Source organism: Pseudorca crassidens, chromosome 3 (assembly GCF_039906515.1).
Source record: "Pseudorca crassidens isolate mPseCra1 chromosome 3, mPseCra1.hap1, whole genome shotgun sequence".
NCBI lineage: Eukaryota > Metazoa > Chordata > Mammalia > Artiodactyla > Delphinidae > Pseudorca > Pseudorca crassidens.
The window spans coordinates 67,163,300-67,182,623 of record NC_090298.1 but is presented as its reverse complement, the minus strand read 5'-3'; the positions used below and the strand labels follow the sequence as shown (position 1 = coordinate 67,182,623).

General features: G+C 36.6%; 1 protein-coding gene and 1 long non-coding RNA gene across 3 annotated transcripts in view; one reads left to right on the top strand and one right to left on the bottom strand.

The window, feature by feature from the left end:
* Positions 1-19,324, top strand: part of EDIL3 (EGF like repeats and discoidin domains 3) — a 426,053-nt gene that overhangs the window by 173,314 nt on the left and 233,415 nt on the right. The gene's annotated exons all lie outside the window — the stretch shown is intronic.
* Positions 1,110-17,509, bottom strand: LOC137220732 (uncharacterized). Its single transcript, XR_010941766.1, has 3 exons — positions 17,241-17,509; positions 16,989-17,159; positions 1,110-1,237 (listed from the first exon to the last, which is right to left on the bottom strand). It is a non-coding gene; the product is annotated as an uncharacterized lncRNA (long non-coding RNA).

Genomic DNA, 19,324 nt, shown 5'->3' with positions numbered 1-19,324 from the left:
CAGTTTCATTAGAGTAATTATATGATTAATCACTTCAGTTTTATTAAGACAAGTATAATATTTCACAAAACTATGTAATAACTTTAATTATTTGGATATGTCATATGAAAATATACTCCTACTTCTAAATTTGAAATCTCATCAATTAAAATATGTAATAATTTAAGATGATATACCTATTCTTCTTTATGTATATTATGACTCTGATTTTGAAACTTGTGATTTTTTGTTTTTAGAGCTGGGAAGAAAGTTTGCTATATTTTCTTCAGTTACTCAGATACTAATTAATTTTTATGTCTGGTTTGTTTTATTGAAAATGAACATGCTTCATTGTTTATGTGTGCTGAAGATCTTTACATAGAGTCATGCTTAATCCCTGAGAAGTTTTGAACTCATTAGATAGGTTGATTAATTAATATTCTGCCATTTTTTCAGAATGATTTTACAGAGGCATCTTTAAATTCCGATATAAATTATACAACATTTATAATTCATATTCTAAATAAACTCATTCAAGAAAACTAATCCCTGGATGTAATCCTGATTGTAATCACCCCAGTTCCCCTATGTTTTCAAGCTTCTTGGGGAATTGTACCAATATACTATTAGAAATCCCAAATCTATAGACTTGGGAAAGGCTTGTTTTCCTCAGTCATTAGATACTATTTGCTTTAGTTGCTCTCAGCTTGGCTATCAGCCCTTGCTCACTTCGTAGTTGGTCACAGGATAAGTTTCCAGGGCTCCTCCATATGCTGCTGCTAATGGAGCCCTCAGTTGAGCTGAGGCATGATAGGAGGAAGCTAGCATTTCCTTTTACTGTGCACCACTAAAGCCTCTTCAATCCCACTGACAGAAAATCTTCCCGTTGCAAAAAATTTACTGGAGATTTGAGGCTCCCTGGAAGAAATAAAAAGGGCACAACAGCAGCAACCAAAAAAAGAGAAAAAGAAAATAACCTCCCTCTTGCTCTGAAATCTGTCGCCTTGTTCAATTCTCCCATTGCAAATCTCATGCTTCCAGGTGATGGCAAAGACCTATTTAAGTATAAGAGAACAAGTTCATTAGAAAGTATTGCCAGGCAAAACACCCTACTTACCTAAGAGGTGTTCATTTGGGGCTGGATCACATTTTGGGGCCTATTGTCTTCCTTTTTTGTGATGTTTGAACTTTCAATATATGTAGTATAAGGATTTTCCATCTCTTCCAAAAGTGGTTAGAAAGAGTGAGGATGATTGTTCTTCTGGCTACATGTGACAAAGGAAAAAAAATTAAAGCAGTCAAATTAAGATGAAGTTGGGGTGAGGTCTGTGCCTAAAGGGGTTGCACACTCTTGGCATAGACGTGTAGGATAGAGGTGAGCTATGAATTTGGCTCTGAACGTCTTCCTTAACTTTATATGTTTTCAACAGATAAAAGATCCTAACACACTGGACTATCTCATCACTACCCACTGAACAGAGACTTCTTCAGAAGCAAAATCAATTCAAGTTGCAATTTGCTCTTTACACAGAGGTCTGAGTCTCTCCATCAAGTAGGGATCCTATTGGGAATTAATCAGTCTGGAAATCTTACAACCAGGCAATCTCATTCCATCTCAGAAACCGTAATGTCTTGGTAACTCCTAAAACTGGAAGCCTTCTGGTTAGTGATCTTCACTAGTCCATGTTCTCATACAGCTCTGCTTACTCTGGTCACATCCAAATTTCTGCTGCTCACCTTGTTCTGGAAATTGAAGAGCCCCATTCCACGGCACACAAATTCCATGACATGCTGGGCATCTTCCCAGAAATGTCCTTTGTCTTAACACAATGTTTCCAAAAGTATGGTACTTACTGCTGGTTGTCATTGGATGAGCTTGGTGGGCAAACAAGACATTAATAACCCTGAATGACACAGTGTTACATAGAATGTTACTTTCATGCTAATTCTCTTTTACTTGTTCTGATCAAGTCAAGAATGACTCAGTATGTTGGTAATCTTTAACAGGTCTCTAACATTTTGTAAATGTATATTCAAAATGTGCGTATGCCTTTATGATGTGACTTAACTCAGTACTACCTGTTTTTTTCAGATCCAGAACTGATTTAGTTCTTAAACTACACCTTTTCTTTGAGCTACACCTTTTCTTTGATCTCCGACCTCCAATCCCTGTGTTACTCCAGCCTTCTCTTTCACCTCCTTAGAGCCTGATCACCCTCCTTTTACTAGTAAAGACCACAAGTTCCATCATCAAAACCAATCCCTTGCACGCATTTTCATTTCCTTTGCCTTGCCATTCCTGAGCCGCATACAACTAGAAAGCTCCTAACTTTGGATTAAGGGTATCATCATCATCCTCTTCTAAGCACAGCAGAAGAAATGTCATGTCATGCAGAGAATGGTGCCATTACAGTTTCCTAGTCTTCGGCATCAACTGAACAACAGTACTACCTACAGATCCTCTGATTGCCTCCTCAGATACCTCCTAAGCCCCACAAGTTGCTATTTAAAATTCTTCTGCTATTTTTCCTATCACACTACCTCCCACTATCTTTTTTCTAAATTTTTTGAAGGATAGTTGATTTACAATCAACTTGTGTTAATTTCTGCTGTACAGTGACTCAGTTACCCTATTCTTTTTTATTATGGTTTTTCCCAGGATATTGAATATAATTCCCTGTGCTATGCAGTAGGACCTTGTTGTTTATCCATCCTATATATAATAGTTTGCATCTGCTAATCTGAAACTCTCAATACTTCCCTCAGCCACCCCCATCCCCATTGTCAACCACAAGTCTGTTCTCTATGTCTGTGAGTCTGTTTCTCTTTCATAGATATGTTCATTTGTATTATATTTTAGATTCTGCATATAAGTGTTAACATATGGTATTTGCCTTTCTTTTTCTGACTTACTTTGCTTAGTATGATAATCTCTAGGTGCATTCATGTTGCTGCAAATGGCATTATTTCATTCTTTTTAATGGCTGAGTAATATTCTATAGTGTGTATGTGTATATATATGTGTGTGTGTGTGTGTGTGTGTGTATATATATATATATATATATATATATATATATATATATATATATATCTCGCATCCACTTTATCCATTCATCTGTTAATGGACGTTTAGGTTGTTTCCATGTCTTGGCGATTGTGACTAGTGCTGCTATGAAGTTAGAGGTGCATGTATCTTTTTGAATTTATAGTTTTGTCTGGGTATATGCCCAGGAGTGTAATTGCTGGATCATATAGCAACTCTAGTTTTAGTTTTTTGAGGAACCTCCATACTGTTTTCCATAGTGGCTGCAGGTTGTATCTTTTCTACTATTGTAGAGGAAATAGAAATCATCCCTTGGTAACTCCATCAAGTAGCTAATCCTACACATTCAGTTTGTGTGCATCTGATTAGTCATTCTTTGCTTAAAACTCTTAACTTCCCATTATCTTCAGGATAAAGTATAAATCCCTTATTTGACTTGTGAGGTTTGTCATAATTAGGCTCTGCTAATCCATCTGACTTTTTCTCCTACCAGTTTCCCTCTTGCACTTCAAGCTCTAATGACACTGTATTTGTTTCAGTTCTACAAATTAGTCATTTTTTTTTTTTTTTTTTTACTTTGAGTATTCATACATGATAAAGCCCTCCTCTGCCTGGAGGGCTATAACCTACCTTCCTTATCAGCCTATTCCTATTCATCCTGTGGATCTCAGCTTTAAATGTTCATTATTCTAAGATATCATACCTGAGTTTCCGATATTGAATTAGGTATTCCTCCTACATTCTCCCAGCGCTTTCTGTACTTGCCATACATTAGCACCTAAGTCATCATATTGAAGTTTTCTAGTTACGCCTCTGTAATCTTCTTTGGCATACAGGATTCTTGTGGCCATTGGCTGTTTTTGATATTGTTCACTATACCCAGTGTCTGGCACAGGGCAGCTGCCTAATAAGTTTCTGATAACTGAATGATGTTATAAATTTAAATTGTTCATAAGAATAAACTAGATTTGTCACTCATGAAAACCAAAACTATTCTTGGTCTCAAGTTCAGAGATGCTCCTGGGATCCTGGATAACATGAATCCTCACAGTAACTAAAGCAGGGTGGGTTGTTTTTTTTTTTTTTCAAAAGTTTTTTTCGTTTGTTCATTTTGTTTTGTTTTTATGTAGGTCAGTGGGATTACAGCAAAAATAATCCTATAAAAGCACTTTTTTGTTTGTCAGAATGATCCTATGTACATGGATAATGGCCTTTTTGGCATAATGCAGGGCTAAATCCAGCTTTGATCAGTATTTAATAAGTTTAATATTGTTTCCTGATGAAAACTTGGAAAACTTAGCCACTTAAATGCAATATTCAGTCAGCAAAAATATTCTGAGTACATCATTGACAGACACTTGGGTTATATAAGTGAAGAAAACAAAGTTCTGTCTTCATGGAGATTATATTTTAGCAAGGGGGCTTTCTGACAATAAGCAAAAACCAAAAAGATAGATGATAGATAGGTAGATAGATAGATAGGGAGATAGATAGATAAAAATAAATAGGTTATATTAGAAGGTGGTAAATGCTTTTGAGAAAACTAGATCACAGTAAGGGAGAAATAGGAATATTGGGGGTAAAGGTACTGTTTGCAATTTTGAGTAGAAAACAGGTAACATCATTTTGAGCAAAGGTTTGATAGAGGTGAAGGAGTTAGCAGTAGAATTTCTTAGGTTGAGGGAACAGCCGGTGCAAAGTTCCTAAAGTGGAAGCCTGACTGGCGTGTTCAATACAGCAACAGGGGCCGTATAGACACAAATTGTTTCATTGTTTTGTACTGTAATATCAATATATCGTTTGTTATGAGTATTTATCTGTGTTCCCTGGCTTTATAGCCACTCAGTAATATCTTGAAGATAGAACCAATAGCATTTCCTAATGAGATGGATGCAGGGTAAAGGCATATACACCTTTTATGCTCCAAGGGGCAACATAGGCACAGTTCGGAAGGACCTCCTCTTAAGGAAGTTGAGAGGCCTGATGAGCACAAGTGTCTGAATCAAAGACTGCACTTTTTAGCCCAGAGGTGCACTAGGGTAGCTTCTGTGTAAAGAGCTGATAGTCTCAAGATTTCATAGCACATAGATCAAGGAAAATTTGGAACCCCCGTCTCAAATTCAGTGACATAAAGCATGGTCAAAATTATTTTATTCAGAAAAAATATTAAAACAGTATAATAACATTCCTACTACAGTTATGAGGGTGAGCCTGAGTCCACATCTAAAACGTATTTAATCTTGAACAATATGGTTATCCTTGAATACTCAAATTAGAGACATTTTTGCTGCTTGCCAATCTTCATTAGAATTCAACATGCGTTTCCTATCAAAGTTCCATAGTATCTTGTACAATGATGTGAAGACATTGTTTAGCTGCTTCTTTGGAAATTACCATGTCTGTACATTTACAACTGATTTTTTTGAAGCACTAGATAAACAATCATAAATCTCTTCATTGTTTGTTACCTACTTCAATCAGACTCCTAAATTATTTTAAAAGGCTTTTTGCAGGAAAAATTACGCTAAAAGCCATACCACATTGACCAAGTAGCAGCTACACATTCTTGTCACTTCTAGTAAATTGTTGGTTGCTCTGAAAATCTTTTATATTTGATATGCTGACCTTAAAGAATGACCTACTGTATTTAAATTTCAGACCTACTATATTTAAATAGCATGTTGGTAATAACTTCTTGAATTAATTATTTAAGGTATTCATTCATTGACTAATTCATTTACTGCATATAATTTCTCTGTACTATGATATTTCATCTAACAGAAATTGTGTTGGAAATAAGAAAGTGCAACAGGCAGAAATAACCTGAGGCATTTTATACTGAAGATGTGAACCTCAGCTTTTTCTATCCAGATGGTGACATCCTGATCATTTTAATCAGCATACTTTATTTGGATCATGAAAACACTATAAATATTAAATCACAGTGCAGTCAAACATGGGTTATTGCCACTTCTTTTAATGGTTATATGGCCATATGCTATGTAGTATTGAGTACAATGTCAGAGTCCAAAGACAGTGCTATTAAAGTGTAGTTTTTAATTTTTTATTATTTTGATAAAGCTGAGAAGGGCTTAAACATCTAATAACTTTTGTGAAGGAAACCTTACCATTTTATGAACTATAGTCAGATTTTAACAAAATTCACCACAAAATTGTCAGCAGGAATGATTTCTTTTATAGGGAATACAGTGATTGCCATAGCTCTCTATCTAAAAATTGCCCATCTATGTTCATGTGATTAATGTAACATGGAATTTACAAATTTAAATGCATAATGATGGAAAAGTGGAAATAAAGATTTTTATAATAATGCAGATCTGTACTGCATACATTTAATACTCTTGCTCATGGGTTAGAAAGTGAATTGTGTTTAATAGCTCAACATATTTAATTGGGTTTGCAATGATAATAAATTGTTATGCACATTTTTAAGTGGATTTCCAGAGTTAATATTTCTCAAATATTAACTGCCTGCTACATTTTCATGTCTACTAGGAAGCAAACAGACAAGAACTTTACATAAAAGTGTGATGTTATTATTTTTAAATGGCTTCTGTTTTTTTTTTACCCACACAGTGCTTATCCCTATGGGCAAATCTTTTTTTTTTAATTTAATATCTTTATTGGAGTATAATTGCTTTACAGTGTTGTATTAGTTGCTGATGTATAACAAAGTGAATCAGCTGTATGTATACATATATCCCCATATCCCCACCCTCTTGCATCTCCCTCCCACCCTCCCTATCCCACCCCTCTAGGTGGTCACAAAGCACCGAGCTGATCTCCCTGTGCTATGCGACTGCTTCCCACTAGCTATCTATTTTACATTTGGTAGTGTATATATGTCCCTGCCACTCTCTCACTTTGTCCCAGCTTACCCTTCCCCCTCCCCGTGTCCTCAAGTCCATTCTCTACATCTGTGTCTTTATTCCTGCCCTGCCCCTAGGTTCATCAGAACCTTTTTTTTTTTTTTAATTCCATATGTATGTGTTAGCATACGGTATTTGTTTTTCTCTTTCTGACTTACTTCACTCTGTATGCCTATGGGCAAATCTTTATAGAGGTTTTTCTCAACCTAATACCATAGCAGTATTAACTGGGTTCTCTTGTCAGAATGATCTTATGGGAACCAGTTTTAGAAGTGGATTTCTAAGGTTAGCGAAATGACAGTACAACACTGAGAGTAGCAGCAGAGAGATCATGGAAAATCAAAAACAGCCAAAGGCCTTTAGGTAAATCGGAAAACATTTATATTTTCTAGCATGTATTTTTCCTGCCTTCCCTCATTTTCATATGACTCTTTTAGTTCATGTTTTTTCTTTTCCTCTTGTGGATTCTAAAAGGAATTGAGATTGCTAAATTTTTTTTTACTCCTATAGACCAAATAAGCCTTATTTTGGAAACAACAAAAAGTATTGGCAGTTTATCCAACTTGACTTTTCCTGTAGTTATATGAAAATGACTCCCTAGATAAGCAAAAGGATCGACCAGAATGTCCTCTTGGTATAGAATAATGTCACTTAAATCCCTAACATACTTTGCCCGTATATTCAGTCCATAGAGTTGTGAACATTTTTCATCCACCCACCAAGTATTTGTTGTGTGCTAAATGGTATATAAAACACCGAGTGGGTTATAAAAGAAGTGTAAAACAGAAATCTCATGTTTTTGGAACCTTAAAATCTACTCAGAATTTTAAAATGTATACATGTTAAATAGTTTATTAAATGTAAAGCAATATGTTAAGTGCCATAATCATTTCACTTGATTTCCTGCTAATATTTTTCCTACCTCTCCAGTTGCTTTCTCTGAACATTGCATTTTCTATCCAGCCATTAAGTCATGGCATATCTTGGGGCTTGGTCCTCGATTCTCCATATTATGTCTAGTCTTTCCATAGGTGGCTATATCCATACCCATTAATTTCCACCTATACTGGGGGCACTAACATTTATATCTCTAGGCCATACTCTTTTCTGCCTTTTTGATACCTCCTGTTGAATAACAGATCCAAAAGTTGACTCATGATCTTCCCTTCCAATCTAGACACTCTTCCAGTACTTCTGTCTTAGGGGATGGCACACACCATTGAGATGTGAAATCTAGAAACACAAAAGTCATCCCTGACCCTCCTTTCTCAAATCTGTCTTTTTCTTTCCATATCCCCCAGCCCACCACTCTAATCCAGGCTTCCCATCATGCTTCACCAGGACTAGAGTGAAGACTCCTAACTGGTCTGCCTTCATCTATGCTGATACTTTCCTAAGTATTGTCCATATAGCACACAGATTATCTTTAAAATTGAAATTCCAATCATATTATCCTATTGCTTAAACATGTCAATGTATCCCCATAAAGCCCTTTCTCTTTCCTTTTTTTTTTTTTAAACATGATATTTGACAGCCTGCCTGATCTGGTCCCTATCTATCTCTGTCTTTGCTCTGTCCACTCCAGCTATACTGGACTCCTTGAAGACCCTTCCAAAGACCTATGAATGGAAAACTCATCTCCTTCTTTACTTTAGCTCTTACTTGGATTTTAGTTCCTAGCTTATGTGTAACTTCCTCGGGAAACCTCCTATTAATAGGTTCTCAGGATACTGTATACCTTTCCTTCATGACTCATTAAAAAATTCCATTTCTAATGTGATTTTTTTGGTTGGTGTCAGTTCTTCCACTTGATTGAAGTTATATGACAGCAGAAAGAGTATCTGTTTTGCTCACCATTATAACCCTAGTACCTAGCACTGTGTCTGGAACACAGTATGAGCTCTAAATATGAACTGAATAATTCTGTGAATGAAAGGATGAATGAAGGAATGAATGAAACAATGGCTATAATAGAGAGTAACAGATAAAATTTGTTGAAGAGAATAAGAATAAATGATAGGGAAAAATTAATGGAGGTTATGAAACTTGGGGAGGTCTTGGAAGGGAGGAGAGATTTGGAAGAGACAGTAAGGTGAAGAAAGGCATTCTGAGCTGGGGAACCATATAAGCAGAATATTTGGAATAGATATTATCTTCTTTAGGTGATAAGATGGTAACTTAATCAGGTAAAGAATTCTGGTTCATTTTTATAAACAGTGGAGTTAACATTGACTATCCAAGATTAGTCTAAACTTATGGATTTCAGAATTCCAGGCAGTAGGAGACCGTCCCAATAATACAGTTTATCTAGTACATCATTCCATTAGGAGAATTAAAAAGGTTTATGACTTTGCAAAAAAGCTGCTTTCTCAGAATAGGATATTTCAATTGATCTTTAAAAAAAACAATACAGAAAGTATTTTTCCAATCAGTGACTACTTGGTCTTATTCTGGAGAATTATTCGGAAAAGTTTGGTGTTAATGACTACAACCACAGTGCTTTCAACTCAGGTCAGGATGATAAACTCCCTCGTGTGTTTTCTTCATTTTAAAATTCTTCCTGAGTTTGATACATGCATAGTGGGATAGTAGGAACTATGATGCTATTACCTAGCTTCCCTATGAGACCCCTATCTTCCATTTGACATGGATTCAATATGATTAAAAGTGAAAATGGAAAATAAGTTAATTATTGCTGTTCTGCATCTATTTCATTGCTCTCTTGTTTTTAATTCTTCATTTGTGTTGGTGACCTTTTCTGTGTTTGGGCAAGCATCCGCTAAGCTTTTATCCAGTGATTAAGAAGCATTCATTACACACTCTGTTTGACATGGTCATTACTTAATGCTCACTTAACAAAATTCTACAAGACCAAATTATCACAGTGGGTGAAAGAACAGATGGCCAGCTGGCCGGAATCCATGCCTGCTTTGTTTCATGCCTTCTCAAGTCTGCTACAAAGAAGCCACATGCGAGACCTAAAGAGGCTGTCCAAACAGTAACTTGCCTGTCCAGCTGTGCTTCAATATTCTCAGCTGTGCAGTCTGGATAGGTACTCTTCCCATCTGAGTGTAGCTGGATCCCTGAGCTACAGGGATCTCACTCCCTCATGGTTAAGATGGCAGTCACAGAGGGCAGATTCCAAAAGTAGAAATAGAAATCCTTCCCCCTCCTCCTGTCATTGCCTTCAAAATCAAAACCACTTTGCTAAATTTCAAAAGAAAGAGCTGTAGTTTTGGGGAAAGAGTGCATCTACTTTTAATACCTATTTATAATTAAAAGATTATCTACAATCTGATATTTTACAAATTGCCACAGCCTTCAGCAAACAAAATTGAGCTTGGCTCCAGGCTTAAAATTGGATTGTTGCAACCTGTTAGCTGTGGATGAGAAAGGGCTACAAATGAAAATGCAACCAACCTATAAACTTCAGGTTTTTGTTATAGACTATGAAATGTAGTTTAGATTATATGCTGTTATTCTAATTAACAAAATTAATACTACTTTTCAGTCAATCATCATATATTTATGAAGCAACATCAGAGTATCTAGTACTTTATCAGCATATATGGGGATAAAACAAAATACAAGGAGTAGGGGTTCCTGTGCACGAGTGTTTATAATCTCATCAGGGAGACAAAAAAAAACCATAAAATAATTAGAGAAGGAAGCAGTATACAGTGAGATGCTAATCATGCAGTACAGTCGGCAAGTTCAGTAGAAGCCTGAAAAAGGTGAAGAGCTGTCAGAGGAAGATTGATGAATATGGAAATTTTGTAGCTGCTTAGAGACACCATGTGAAACAGTGAGATTGCTTGATGCTCCTGAAACCTGGGCTCAGATATTTGCTTATAACAGAAACACATTGGTCTCTTCTCTGTCTTTACTCCATGCCCCATCCTACTGACATGTAGAAGAGGAAACAAACCAAGGTAGCTAATGGCAAACTTAAATGATATCTTACCACTTTGCACCACCTGCTGATGTGTATTCTGGAGCTCGAATTGTATTTTGCAATGCATGGAATGTGAGTTCTAACAGATGCACTTTTCAAACAGGTGATTTGCTGAGTTCTGTTTGGAAACAGCTCCCTGATTTTAAGGGCTTTTTAAGGAATTAGAGAGAAATTCTTATGATTTATTGGCAATAACCAGAGCTGGCTTATTACAATCACTAGAAGCAGAAGAGATTTTTTCCCCCTAGATTAATCAAAAATTATTGAATGCCCTTTTTTTTCAATTAGATTGGATTGCATTTATGGTTTCTAAAGTTTCATAGGAATTTTCACAAGGAAATCCCTCCTCTTACTCTATCTGAAAAAAAGGAAAACATGACATTGATTATCATGATGGTCCATACTTTAGATATCCATGTTTCCTGTAGATTTTAGAAATGTTGATCCTATTGACCCAAGATTTCAAGGTGCACTTGGGTCTTCTGTTACTAACTTCAACAGTAATAATTAATTTTATACAGCATTCAGTAGTTTATAAAAGGCTTCTATAGAATTAGTGTCCTTTATTATAGAAAGGAAATCAAAGGGCAACATTATCTTTTGTCTTGTGTTCAGTACATATTGTTCTGTTAATGAGTATATCACATAATCAATCACGAATCAAATATTATTGGTTAGGTAAAAGATGTCCCAAAACAGACAGCATGTTTTGAAGGACTAAAAAAAATGTATATGCATTGTGACTACAGACGAGACAGATTTCTGTTTGAGTAATAAAACATTCTGAGCTGACCTGGTGGTTTAGGAAGCTTATTTTGCCATCAGTGCAGGATGAATGGACAGAGGAAGAAATGTAAGATGGAGCTATAGTAATAGTTATCACTTTGTAAATGATAGATCCTCTTGCTATATTTTGTTAATAATTTTTAAAAGTCATAATATTTAATAAGATATGTATTTATTGGGAAAAGAGGACATATCAACTATTGTCACTCAAATGATTACATGTGTTTATAGAAATAACGTGTATAATGGCTTTCCTCAGAGCGTTGTCTGACTATGTAAAAAACGTACTACCATTGGCAAGCCCAACTCTAAACTAGAGTAAATGGCTAAAGATCAACCCCAAGAAATCTTAATTCTTTCTTGAGTATTTTCTTCAGTTTTGCAGTGACAGGTCCTCCTTGATGGCACCTAAATAGCCACTTCTGCACTCTTCCTAGGCACTACTCCAAACTTAACTGCTCTCCTGCTCTCCAAAATCATCAAATTTTTTACCACTCTGTGTGATGAGTGCCAAGTGAAATTAGTTTTAGCTAAGGTGTTAATTGTTGATAAATATGAGTGCTTTGTCAGCCCACTCTAACAATAGACGAGGGCTCTGGTTTCCTTAGTCAGCTTCGTTGCTACAAGAAACAACTACTTAGGGACTACAGTGGATTGAAGAGTACCTGTCCAAAATTCCTGTCTACCAGGAATCTCAGAATGTGACCTTATTTGGAAATAGGGTCTGTATTAGTTTGCTGGGACTGCCAAAACAAAATACCACAGCCTGGGTAGCTTAAACAATAGAATGCCTTTCCTCACAGTTGTCATAGTGCAAGATCAAGGTGACAGCAGGTTTGGTTTCTCCTGAGGCCTTTCTCCTTGGGTTGTCGATAGCTACCCTCTTACTTTGTCCTCACATGGCCTTTCCTCTGGTATTGGAACATTGCTGATATCTCTTTCGTGTGTCCAAATTTCCTCTTCTTGTAAGGGAGATTGGATTGGGTTAGGGACCATATTATGGCCTTCTGTCACCTTAATTGCCTCTTTAAAGTTTGTATCTCCAAATATAGTCACATTTTGAGATACTGGAGGTTAGGGCTTCAACATATGAATCTTGGGGGGGACACAATTCAGTCCATCACAAGGGCTTTGCAGATGTAAGTAATTAAGGATCTTGAGATGAAATTATTCTGGACTAGGGTGGGCCCTGAATCCAATGACTGGTATACTTATAAGAAGAGGAGAAAACACAGAGAAACACAGGAAAGAAGTCATGTGAGGGTGGAGGCAGGGATTGGAGTTATGCTGATACAATCCAAGGAGCGCCAAGAGCCACCAGAAGCTGGAAAGGATAAGGAAGGGTTTAGCCCTAGCATCTTCAGAGGGAGTATGGCCCTGCCGACACACCTTGATTTCAGACTTCTAGCCTACAGAACTGTGAGCAAATAAATTTCTATTGTTTGAAGCCACCAGGTTTGTGGCATTTTGTTAAAGCAGCCCTGGGAAACTAACACAGGAACCCTAAACACCTTTGTAGCCACTAGTCATCTCAGTGCCTTCCTCTAGACAGTTATATATGAAGAGAGTCCAGTATTAATTCTCGAGGAGAAAGTTTTTCAATAGGTATTAAAAAAAAAAATCTCTTTAGCCTCAGATTTCAGTTTTCATAATGTATTCAAATATTTTATATTTAAGGAACAATTTGTTAAATTTGCTGATTCTCCCCTTAAATGGAGTGTTTTAGGTTTATTTATAGTTTATCTCTCTATACATATACAAAATACCCAGAAAATATTGACAGTTTTTTCCTCAAATGGCTGAATTTACGTTTAAAAAGGAGTAGAAAAGAGGAAGAGGAGCAACTAGTGTTAAAAATGGTTTGAAAGCTTCAATCATGTGAACATTCCCAGACTAACTCCTTCTTTTTCAACTAGTTTAAAATAGAGTGGCAATGGCTCAAAATGGCAACTGCCAAAATGTTCAAACCTTATTAAATATAAAAGCAGCACTATGATAGAATTTTAACATGTTTTTTTGTTTTGTTTTGTTTTGCGGTACGCGGGCCTCTCACTGTTGTGGCCTCTCCCGTTTTGGAGCACAGGCTCCAGACGCGCAGGCTCAGCGGCCATGGCTCACGGGCCCAGCCGCTCTGCGGCATGTGGGATCTTCCCAGACCGGGGCACGAACCCGTGTCCCCTGCCTCGGCAGGCGGACTCTCAACCACTGCGCCACCAGGGAAGCCCTAACATGTTTTTAAGACGAGAGTTTGGAGTGAACTTTTGGGTCATAACTATTCCTATTTGCTTGCATTGCTAAAATAACTAGTGAAACTAAGCTCTTGCAATGGTCTTACTGGCATTTCCTTATTACATAATCTAAAATGTACATTTATTTTTAATATCTAAGTGCCAATGTTTTGAGAGTGTAATTTGTAAAATTGACCAGGTCTGTGTACACATTGTCACAGGAGAGTGTTAACCTGTTCACTTTCTAATAATCTGCTTACACACCATGAGGAATTCATGATCTGGGGCATAGTCTCTAAATGTGTGAAAAGCTAACCATGTTACACATATAGAAATCACTTCAACTCTCTACTGTTGGAATTGTGAGAAGGTAGATGCAGAAAAGCAGCAAACCATATACAGATCTATTGCTTTTGTGAGCAATTAATCTTGTTGACATATTTATATGAACTTGCATTAAAATGCCTGAAAAACATGCTGTTGACTTCAGTTGTTCATTAATATTGATCATATGCTGTCCCCATTGTGTTAGGTGCTACTTAAAGATTACCTACAAAAGTATTACAGCATTTTCGATTTTAAAACTCCCTGAAGCCTCTGGTATCTTGCAAGTCCGCTTATAATTTCATTAAGAATGACATTACCAAATATTGTCTAATCAGATAATTTCGACCTTTATGACTACTATTCAGAACTGAAGCTCGTAACCACCATTGTGTATACTTCTTCTGTACACCTGTTATACAAAAAGGAGCAGACTTTTGAAATGGAAATGAATTGAGATGGCCCTCGTTTTTACAAGCTCTGAGTGGTTCAGTAACACTACTTTGATTTCAAATTTTGCTCTGCTGTTAAATTGTTTTCAAAGTGATGTATAAGTTATAGATTAGCACTGACGTGTTACAAAAAATATATGAGGTGTCCTAAATATTCCGAAGTTGGCAGCAAACGTTAAGAATGTGGCCATATTACAAACATTTGTTAATATGATTATCACTAAGGAAATTCTAGAATTAAATTTTCAGAAACCATTACATAAATAAAAAAAATGTTAATACTGAGCATAGTATATTTGCAGTGAAAGATAACCATTAAAATTATGTTTAAAAAATGAGATACATAAACTGGATCACTAAGTATTTTCTTTTGTTGTTAGCTTCCTCATCCAGCTGCTGACAATTCCATTCAAAACATTTATCACAAATTACTAGCAGAACTCAGCACATAATAGATGCCTAATGAATAGATGTTATTTAAGCTTAACTGGAAAAAACAAGTTAACAACACCTCTATGTTGAGGAAGGTCAGGGTCAGTTTCTTTCTTATTCTCACAGTACAAGCAATGGTATATGCCATAGGTGATGGTTATTATTTTTCAGTGTGCCAAGACATTAAAATAATACCTACTTACTTTCAGTAGCAAAATAGAGAAGATTATTTGATGGGGGAAAACTTAAAAACAGACAAGAGTTTCCTAGGATGTCTAATTCTCAGATGACCAGCTCACTTATCATCTGGGGAAAGAAACCTGGAAACTCTTGATACATATTTTAATTGTCATTATTTAGCATCAAACATAAAATTTTTTGGCTACCAAGAAAATTTTGTGAGTTGAGAACTTGGGCTACATTTGTTATCTTATCTTTATGCACTAAGTTATATTCTCATTATTTCTTTTTGCTAATGTTTTAAGTGAATGTCTTTATACAGGAATTATTAAATTAGGAGACTAAAACACTATTAATCAGATTATATGATGTTAAATTTTTCTTAATTATATATTTGCCAAAGAATTAGGATACAGGTATAATCATTAGGCAAAAGTTTACATTCCAATGATCTGTTATTTACAGTTATAATAATATTACAAATGTAATACTCTAGAAGCTTAAACTGCATTAGAGACAAAAAATATTGGAAACTAATTATGAATTTAAAGGACTTGAACCTTAAAAGGTGTAGAAAAGTTACAGAAAGTATCCTAATTAATTACCAATTGAAATGCCAAAAGATATTTATAGCTTATAAACCTTGTAAGATTTAATGGGGTCTCCGCAGAAGATATAAATGGTTATCACTCATTAGTCCCATATCGTTGTTTATTAAAAATTTATCAGAAACCTTCTGTGTGCTGACCATGACTCTTACCACAGAGAATTAAGGGTCTAATGGAGAAAAGTATCATGTAACCAGTCATTTCAACACTCTACCGGGAGTTCTCCAAAAGAATGTATACAAGGCATATAACATCAGTTTCATGGTATAATTATTAGGGATGAAAAAGAAAAAAATCTGTATGTTGGGCAGGGTCAACTTCTCATCTTCACAGTATAAGCAACGGTATACACATACCAAATATATTATTGCAAAATAATAGGCGGAAATGCATTTGACAGTTGATTTCAAACATAGCTGAAGTGGAGTACTGTTAGCATAGCAGAGCCTTTCTATATTCATAATATCTAACACGTTGACCCATTTGCTGAAAATACTCTGAAATATTTCCATGTAGGAAGCCTTTGGAGTCCTGTATTATTTATAGGAATGTGCTTAGTGAGTGCATGCTGATTCTGTAGGCATCTGTCAAGATTAACATATTAATCTACAGATCTTCAACGGGGCAGGAAGTGTGGCTTAATGGAAAGGGCTTAGGTTTGTAGTCGGGCAGAATCTGTTAAAGAAAATCTTGGCTTTTGCAGTTACACATGTTACTTAACCTCTCTGTGCAAACCTGTTTTCTTGCCTGTAGAACAAAGATATGTTCTTACAGAGCATCATAAAGAATACTATGTATTTCATGTTGCTTAATGTATAAAGCACTCTAGAAAGGTTAAATCCTTGCCCCATTTGCCTTATCTCATCCTCGCCCTGTAAATGAAAATCATTGAATTTCTTAGAGTAGGAAAAATAACAGCAGCTACAACCTTTGTAACAGATAATCTTTTTCTGAAACCCAGATGTCAGCTGAGGTCATGATGTCTTTGGGGGTATAAATAAAATGAGCTCCAACTCTCTAGCTCGTATCTTTGGGGAATCTCAGAGGCTTCACCAAGATTGCTGGGCAGACTTTGCCTGTGCCCTCAGGAAATATCTAAAGTGTCTAGGACTAGATATCTCTGTCAGCTCGGTCTTCAGGTTCCTGTATCCACTGGATTCTTGAGTCCCTCAGGCGTCGTGTCCTGCAACACTTCTTCCCTTCTGCCAGGATGAGCCAGATGAATAGCATAGCTCTTTCCCCTTGATTTCCCCCAATACCACACACAGGTCTGACTGTAGATCTGAATAGTCCAACAGAGACAGGTCACATTGCAGCAGTGCCAACAACTTAAACCTGAATTTTAGACATCACAATTTCTTACCAGCTGCTTTTCATCCCTATTACAGCCTCACAGCATACTGCTTGACCCCCCTCGCTCCCTGAAATTTACTTCCATCTCTGCTTGTGGGGTCTCCCCTCCTGGGTTGTCCCCATTCATTCCTAAGTTCTTCCCTCTATATGGCAGAGCCACTAACTCATCCTCAGCTTCTAGCCAAGTTCTACTTTTCCAGAGATGCAGGAAGCATGAGTAAACAGAGTCATCTATTCTAGGCTCTCATATTTGCTCCTTGTTCTTCCAAGTGACTTCCATTGACCACTTTCCTTGTGATCACGGCTTTAACTGCTCCCAAGGACTGGCAGAGGCCTTACTATTTCAGTTGTTTGCTTTTTATCCCTCCCTCACCCAGCTCTGTAAGTAGAAGGGAACATGCAAAATATTTATTTTCTTTCTGATATAAATAATATCACTCTCTTGAGGGGTCAGAAATAGCTTAATCATTTTTGGTTTTAATAACTTTTTTCCTACTAGAGAGAATTCCTTAAACTCAACATTCCTCATATTAATTGAGGTTTTTGGTTTTTATTTTTGAGAAATCACTGAATTCTTATTAGGCTTGTTTCCTCATCTGTAAAATTGAAAGATTGGATTAGGTGATCTCCAACGCTCCTTATTTGTTTAAAATTATATAATTCTTAGGCTATAATTATTAATACATTTTTGGCAGTTATATGCATGGCTATCAGTTATCAGTTAATAAAAAAATCTAGGTCATGTATTTTCTTATTTTGAGTGAACTGATGAGTCAACCCTCTAATGTCACGTTTATTTCTTTCACTCCTCCCCAGTTGGTTGATTCTGTAAAGAATGTAGGTTTTAGGATCACAGATTCTTAGCTTGAGACCTAAATGCATCACTTGTAGATGTTCATTTGGGAAATATTACCTAATCTTTCTGTCTTTAAGTTTTTGAAAAAGGTAAAAGAGAATGGTAAGGACAACTACATCATCTAGTCGCTAGGAGGAATAAATGAGATTATTTATGTGAAAGGAATTTGTAAGTTGTCAGGCATCGTTAATGTTAATTAATTTGAGAGGAGGGAGGAAAGAGAAAGTGAGAAAGAAGAGAATAAGGGAGGGATTCTGTAGCATGGTTTGCATCTCTTCGTGATGGAGAAAAATGACCACTGGTGTTAACACCTTCTTCCTGTCTCAAACATCTACAACATACCACCTCAAGGACAGGTGTTAGTTGGTCTAATTGACAAGTACTGCATAGCACTAAACTACCTACTTGAATAAATGTATTATTTTTAATTGGTATGCAGATATCTGGAGAAAAATCACAGCTACATTGATTTCTTTTCACTCTTTGAAAGTCAGCCCTACCAAGAATTGAGGATCTAGACACCAGAGTTGCCACATTGTTGCCTATTTCACGTATATCTTTATTAGATTCTACAACCATTGAATTTCATGAGATTTTAAACTGGAAGAAACTGTCAAACAGCTACTGGAGGAGGTGATAGAATTATGAAGTCTTGCAGGATAGCGTTGCCCAAACTCTGAGTGCTTTCTGTTGTCAACTTTGTGATGATGGTGAATTTCCTTTTCTCTCATCAAGTTGTTAAATGGCTTTGACCCACACTTGGGTAGCCATTCACTATTGCGACCTTTTAATACAGCAGTCCCAAAACCTTTTTGGCACCAGGGACCTGCTTCGTGGAAGACAATTTTTCCACGGACAGGGGTGGGGAGGGTGGATGGTTCAGGTAGTAATGTGATCGATGGGGAGAGATGGGGAGCCATGGGGAGCGGCAGATGAAGCTTCGCTCACTTGCCCGCCGCTCATCTTCTGTTATGCGGCCCGGTTCCTAACAGGCCACGGACCGGTACCGGTCCATGGCCCAGGGGTTGGGGACCCCTTACTTAATAGCCTTGCCCCCACCCAGCTGACTCTGGTTATCACCATTCTTGTGCCAACACTTTCACCTACTCTCTAGTCTCTGCTGAAACCACTCACTTTTCTTCACTAATCTTCCTCCAGACTCTGGAATTTATCTCTACATATAGAGTCAGACACTTGGTTTAATTACTCTCGCTTGCCTTTTCTAGTATGTACATCTT